General features: G+C 32.8%; 1 pseudogene; it reads left to right on the top strand.

The window, feature by feature from the left end:
• Positions 1–201: 201 nt before the first annotated feature.
• On the top strand, positions 202–4,993 carry LOC129321033 (protein SIEVE ELEMENT OCCLUSION B-like; annotated as a pseudogene).
• Positions 4,994–6,299: the final 1,306 nt, after the last annotated feature.

Below are 6,299 nucleotides of genomic sequence, written 5' to 3'. Positions count from 1 at the left end.
AGGACCAAATTAAAGCATCTTATATTATAATAGGCACAGGAGGTAGCTAGTATGTGACACATATTAATTAATTAATTATAATTCTTTCGTACACTCTTTAGTCTTGTCTTCCACTATGGGTTCTGAAGCCAATAAATATTGCATGGCATGGCAGGGTAATACCACAAGACGTCATTAATTTCGTTCATTCATTATCTGAAACCTTATTGAGGAGCTCGCGCGAGAAGAAGAATAATCATGTCGTCGGAATACTCGCAGAAGCAATTGGTGAGACCATTGACCCAGTCAGATAACCAGGTGTTGGATTCAGTTCGTGGTTGCTATATCGTCAACAAGCCTGGTGAAACCTTCAATGTCGAGGCTTTTTTCAGTGTTGTTGCAGACATCATGGGTCCTTCCATTGGCTTTGCCAATCCAAGCATTAAGGTATATACATACATATATACATGCTTCATGCATGTTCTATACTCTGTCTTTCTGTCTGAGGAAAGCAATTCTGATGTGCCTATGTACTGTTAACAGTATGTTGCACAAGAGACGAAGGACAAGGCTAACCTTGCCAATTTCGAGCCACCGACACATTTACTCAAGCATATTGCTTGTCAGGTTATTACTACATCAAACATGCTTATGTTTCTTACATTCTATTTCTATATTTCTACATCATTTTTAGAAAATACAGTAATAATAAACTAGAAAATCTATCCTTTTTAGACAATATATCTAACGCATAATATGTAGTTGTTTCATTTCTTCGATGCTCATTCTCATCACTCTCAAAATATTAAAAAAATGATATATTTTTTAGAGTTTTCCTTTCTGGTATTCGTTCATATCTCTAGTTTTCTTAATATCCAGATTGAGTTTTTCTTTTTTTTTTATAATGCATAATTTAGTTGAAAATAAAATGTTAGTCCAATAAATAAGGATTTAGCTCATAATTCACAAAATTATGAAATCAAATTAGTCGAGTTGGTAAAGATTTGATCTATAATTCATAAGATTATGGGTTCAAATTCTATTATTATCAATTTGAAAAATTATAGGCAGGCAATTTGTAAAGAAACACCTCTATAATTAAGATCTCTTTGAATCCAGATGCATGCCCTAATAAGCCCTCAGATCAAACTCACATAAACTTTTATGTATATGTATATGAAAGGCAAGAGTAAAGCATGATGATCATGACAAAAAAGAAATTAACAAAGCATTTTGTTTCTAATTAATTCGCATTGTGGACAGATGACGCGAACACGACACGACGAGCACCATTCATTCGCACACAAAACAACAATGGCGATTCTGAAAGAACTAGACGCATATTCATGGTGTGCGAAAGCAGTGACAGCACTGGCCGCATTTGCATTACTGTATGGGAATTTCTGGCACCTTTTTCAAGTTCCGAATGATGACAACCTCGGAAAATCGTTGGCAGTGCTGAACCATGTTCAAGCCTTCGAGAGAAGCCGCAGTGACATCTCCAACTACAACCTCGTCGTCAACACTGTGTTCCTCTGCGTCGAATACCTAGTTCGGTTGGAGAGAATGTCCAAACAAGGCTATGACGTTAATAACGATATCCCGACGTTGGAGAAAGCTATTCAGGATTTCCCTGTCATCGTTTACTGGACTGTCCTCACCATTGTTATCTGTGCTAGTTATATTGATATCCTCTTGTATTATTGGTAAGTTCTTCACTCTCTTTATATGTATGTATGTATATTCATAATTATTCTTTTCAATTTTTAATATAAGGAAAACTTTGAAAACTTTTTTTTGGTCATTAATACTCCTTTGGTCCTATTTATAAAGGACAAAGAGAGACCATTTATTTATAAGGTACTTTAATGATAATATATATATATGTTCATTTTTACCATTTTGTTCACATTAAATGTTGGAAAGTTTATTAAATATTTAAATTTTTATTTTTAAAGTAGATATATTTATTAGGAGTAAAGTTAGAAACTTGTTAAATTTTTAAACAAAATTAATTGGTTTTAAAATTTTTCTTGATTTTGATGAATATAAGTTAAAGTTAGAATAATTAATTATTTTTTTAATTTTATCCCTTGTTTATTTGTGATGATATTTGAATTCCTAGATAGCAATTCAATAGGATAACTAATTACAAGGAAAAAATTGGTAAATTACACGTCCTTTAAAAATTTTAATATAAATATAATTTCTTAGTAGGTATAAAATCGATTAAATGTGTCAAGGAGTGGAGGGAGTAATTATCTTCATTTCAATATATCAAGTGAGAGAATGAGCCAATTCTGGTGCATGTCAAGTTGATTTTGGGTAATTATAATAAAAAGGGTATTTTTAGTAAAATATCATATATATATATATATATATATAATATTGCCTAAGTAATCGTTAAATAGGGTTTTCCATGCCAAATGCTTAATGAATGAGTACATTCTATATATAGTGGTTTAATTAAAAAGGATATTTTTAATTAAACATTTTAGTACTTGATTAATTAACTTTGTGAAACAACTTTTCTGGTCAAACATTCAAAAAGCAAGACAAATTTTCAAATTTCTTCTTTAATTATTATTTTTTTAATGAGACCATCGTATTTTATACTGAAAACTGTTCTTTTTCACCAGGTCGAGTGTATATGAAATCTCCAATATCAGCAGCAAGATTTCGACCATTCTCTTCAAATTACAGGATTATCTGGCAAAGATAGAGAAAGAGAAAGGTGATGATGATGAACATGGTTGATTAATTTCTAAATTTTTTTATTTTGTAACAGAGAAAAATTGGATTCAAATCAAAGCTGATCTCTATGTATTTTTCGACCCCTTTGTATTAATTGCAGCTCTGATGGATGAATACAACGAACGTTACAGGGTGGTCTTTCAAACTCCCACAGAGATAGTGCAGGTTTTGAAGTGCCTTCTTCTCTCCAAAGATTTGAAGGACCCACATGTTTATCAAGGCTCCACTGGATCAATGGTTTGTGACTTTGTGCGTGTGTGTATTTTGTGAGAGATATATAATATATTAAACTCGTGTCTAAATTACAATTTTGCCCACACACTTTTAAACTAAGGAAAATTGACCACAAGCACAATAAGGCCCAAATGCATAAATAAATCTTACAGGAGACTGCGGTTCTGGAATAACAAATATGTTTTTAGAGAAAATAATAAGTTATTCTTCTTTTTTCTGCATTGATTGTTGAAGTTAATTCATAAATCTTCAATAATCTGTACTTTCCAGACAAGTGTAGAAAAAGGTAAGGTATAATATATTATTAATATTTCTGTTGAAAAACATATTATCCCTCAAGAACCATGATCCTTGCAGGCTTTATTTCTGCAGTTGGGATTTTGTGTACTTTGAAAATAAGTGCAGAAAAAAGAAAGGTTTTTAATATTTTAGTTAAAAAAACATATTATCCTTCAAGGACCATGATTCTCTGATGGCTTTATTTCTGCATTTAAAATTTATGCCTGAATATTTAAGTTGTTAGGTCGTTATCGTCAATTTTTCCTTTAATCTAAAGTAAACTAGTCATTAGGCTCTCTTTTTGTGTACTTTTGCTTTCCCACACAACAAACAAACAAACACAGGTGAGCATCGAGGTGTTCAGGCAGAAACATGTGTTGCTGTTCCTTTCTGGGCTGTACAGCATAGAAGACGAGACCCGTCTGTTAAAATCCATCTACCAAGGACTGAGGAAAGATCCAAAAGAAGTCAAAGGATTAAAGAAAGACGACTTCAAGATCCTGTGGGCCCCAATTGTTGATTATGACTCATCTGTAACTGGAGATCACCAAAAGACAGGAAAAAGTTTGAAGAGTTGAAGAGACAGATGGACTGGTACGTGGTGGAGTGCTCCATTATTCCTCCAATATGCAAGAAGCTGATCAGAAACGGACTCAAGTATCAGAATGAACCTATGGTCCCTGTGTTTAATCCTCAAGGTGGCACAACAAATCCGAATGCTTTACACATGTTGTTTGCTTGGGGTGATTCCGCTTTCCCCTGGGGCAAAGACGATGACTTGCATCCTAACAAATGCATAAATGACGTATTTGAGAATATGATAGAAAGGTTCTGTTGTTGCTCATGATTGGTTTAATGGTTACATACATAGACCTTGTACAGCCTTATCGCGCAAACGCACTAATGTGCAAATAATGAAAAAAGGTGCAGAGGTACTGTCTTACATGTCCCATATCCGAAGCACAAGAAACAAAATATCTACAGCTAATACATTCTAGTAGCTTCTGAGATAATATACTTATGTCTCTTGGATCAAGATCTTGGGCTTCTGCCATTTATCATTGGGCTTGTTTGAATCTTGGGCTTTATCTTTAACTCTCCCCTTCGAATGAGAGGGTATATCAGTGACCCCGAGTTTGCTTCTTAGATAGATGAAAGGAGAATGATACAGGGGCTTGGTGAATAAATTGGCATTTTGCTCATTTGATGGAACATAATTAACCTTCAGTTGTCTTGCTAGAATCATGAACATAATGAATGTCAATCCCAATGTGCTTTGTTCAAGCACGATAGACTGGATTTTCTACTAGTGCCATTGCATTGATATTATCACACCATATCATTGGTGTTCTGACTTTGGGAATCCATAACTCAGATAACAAGGAATTGAGCCATGCAATTTCAGCAACTGTGTTAGCTAGAGCTCTATGCTTTGATTTAGTGCTTGAACGAGCTACAATACTTTGTTTCTTTGAACACCAAGAGACTAATGAATTGCCAAGATATACACAATATCCAGTTACAGATCTTCTATCAGTTGGACATGCAGCCTAATTTGCATTAGAATATGCATTTATCCATAGGCCAGTGGAAGGAGCAATAAACATACCTGTACAAGTTGTGCCTTTGAGATATCTAAATATATGTTTGATTCCTTTCCAGTGAATTGATGTAGGCTTGCTAAGGTATTGAGTCAAGTGATTGACTACAAAAGAAATGTCTGGTCGAGTATCGGTAAGATACTGTAAAGCACCAAGTGCACTTCTATTTCAAGTAAAATGCCTTCATTAGCTCCTATAACTTTGCCACTGGCCATAGGTGTATTACAAGGAGCAGCATATAACATTTTGTACCTTTTCAGCAAATCTTCAAGATATTTTCCTTGGTGAATGAAAATGCCAAAATTATCTCATAATTTCAAAGCCCAGAAAATAATGAAGATCACCAAGGTCCTTCAATGCAAACATATCACTCAACTTTCTGATAATAGTTTGAACTTCATTGATGTTGCTACCAATTATCAAGATGTTGTCCACATATATAAGGATGATGATGACGTGTGTTGAAGCTCTCAAGACAAAAAGAGAGTTGTCACTCTTGGTGTTATAAAAACCCCAACTAGTTAATACTCCATAAAGTCTCTCAAACTAAGCACGTGGTGCTTGCCTCAAGCCATATAAGGCTTTTTAAAGTTTGCAAATGTAATGAGGTCGAGTAACATCTTCAAAACTAGTTGGCTATGTCATAAAAACATCTTCATGCAAGAATTCATTTAGAAATGCATTATTAATGTCCAATTGCTTTAATGGCTAGTGAAGAGCTATAACTAAGGATAGAATAACTCTGATTGTTGTGAGTTTAGCAACTGGACTGAAGGTAGCCCCAAAATTAACCCCTACATCTTGTTGAAATCCCTTTGCAACTAATTGACACTAGTACAAAATATAGTTTTAACCACAACCTTTTCTCCACAGTTATAGGTTTAACTGTCGTTATAATAAATTCAGTGGCAAAACCAGTAATTCCAAGTAAAAATTGTGACCTTATAACGGCAAGGCTTTAATAAAACTGTCATTGTTAATGTTTTCAGCTAATTAAAAAGCATTAAATAAAATTTAGAGATACACTAAAAATATTAATTATTTTAATGTTTACAATTAATTAATAAATCTTGAAATTAATATATATATATATATATCGACAGTCATTATCTTACCTGTCATTAATTGAGTGTCCAGTTCATAATATTAATAACAAAACTAATATTAATATAAATAATGTAAGTAAAAAAATATTATAATACTAATATTTTCAGGACATGCCCATTCGAGGCCTATCGTCAGAAATTTATATGTCTATTTAACGATATCATTCCACGGACCTGTCGTTAATATACCATTAATATATTTAATTTAATATAAATATTAATAGATAATGTAATATTCAAAGTCATAATATGAATATTAATAAATCTTAACATACAAAATAAATAATGATAATTTTATTATTAATATTATTTAATGTTATTGCAAAGAAAATAAAGATTAATAATA

The sequence above is a fragment of the Prosopis cineraria genome, unplaced genomic scaffold (assembly GCF_029017545.1).
Source record: "Prosopis cineraria cultivar Desert tree isolate PC_DT_omini unplaced genomic scaffold, ASM2901754v1 PC9, whole genome shotgun sequence".
Classification (NCBI taxonomy): Eukaryota; Viridiplantae; Streptophyta; class Magnoliopsida; order Fabales; family Fabaceae; genus Prosopis; species Prosopis cineraria.
The sequence above is the reverse complement of the archived record's forward strand: the minus strand, read 5'-3'. Positions and strand labels throughout refer to the sequence as shown.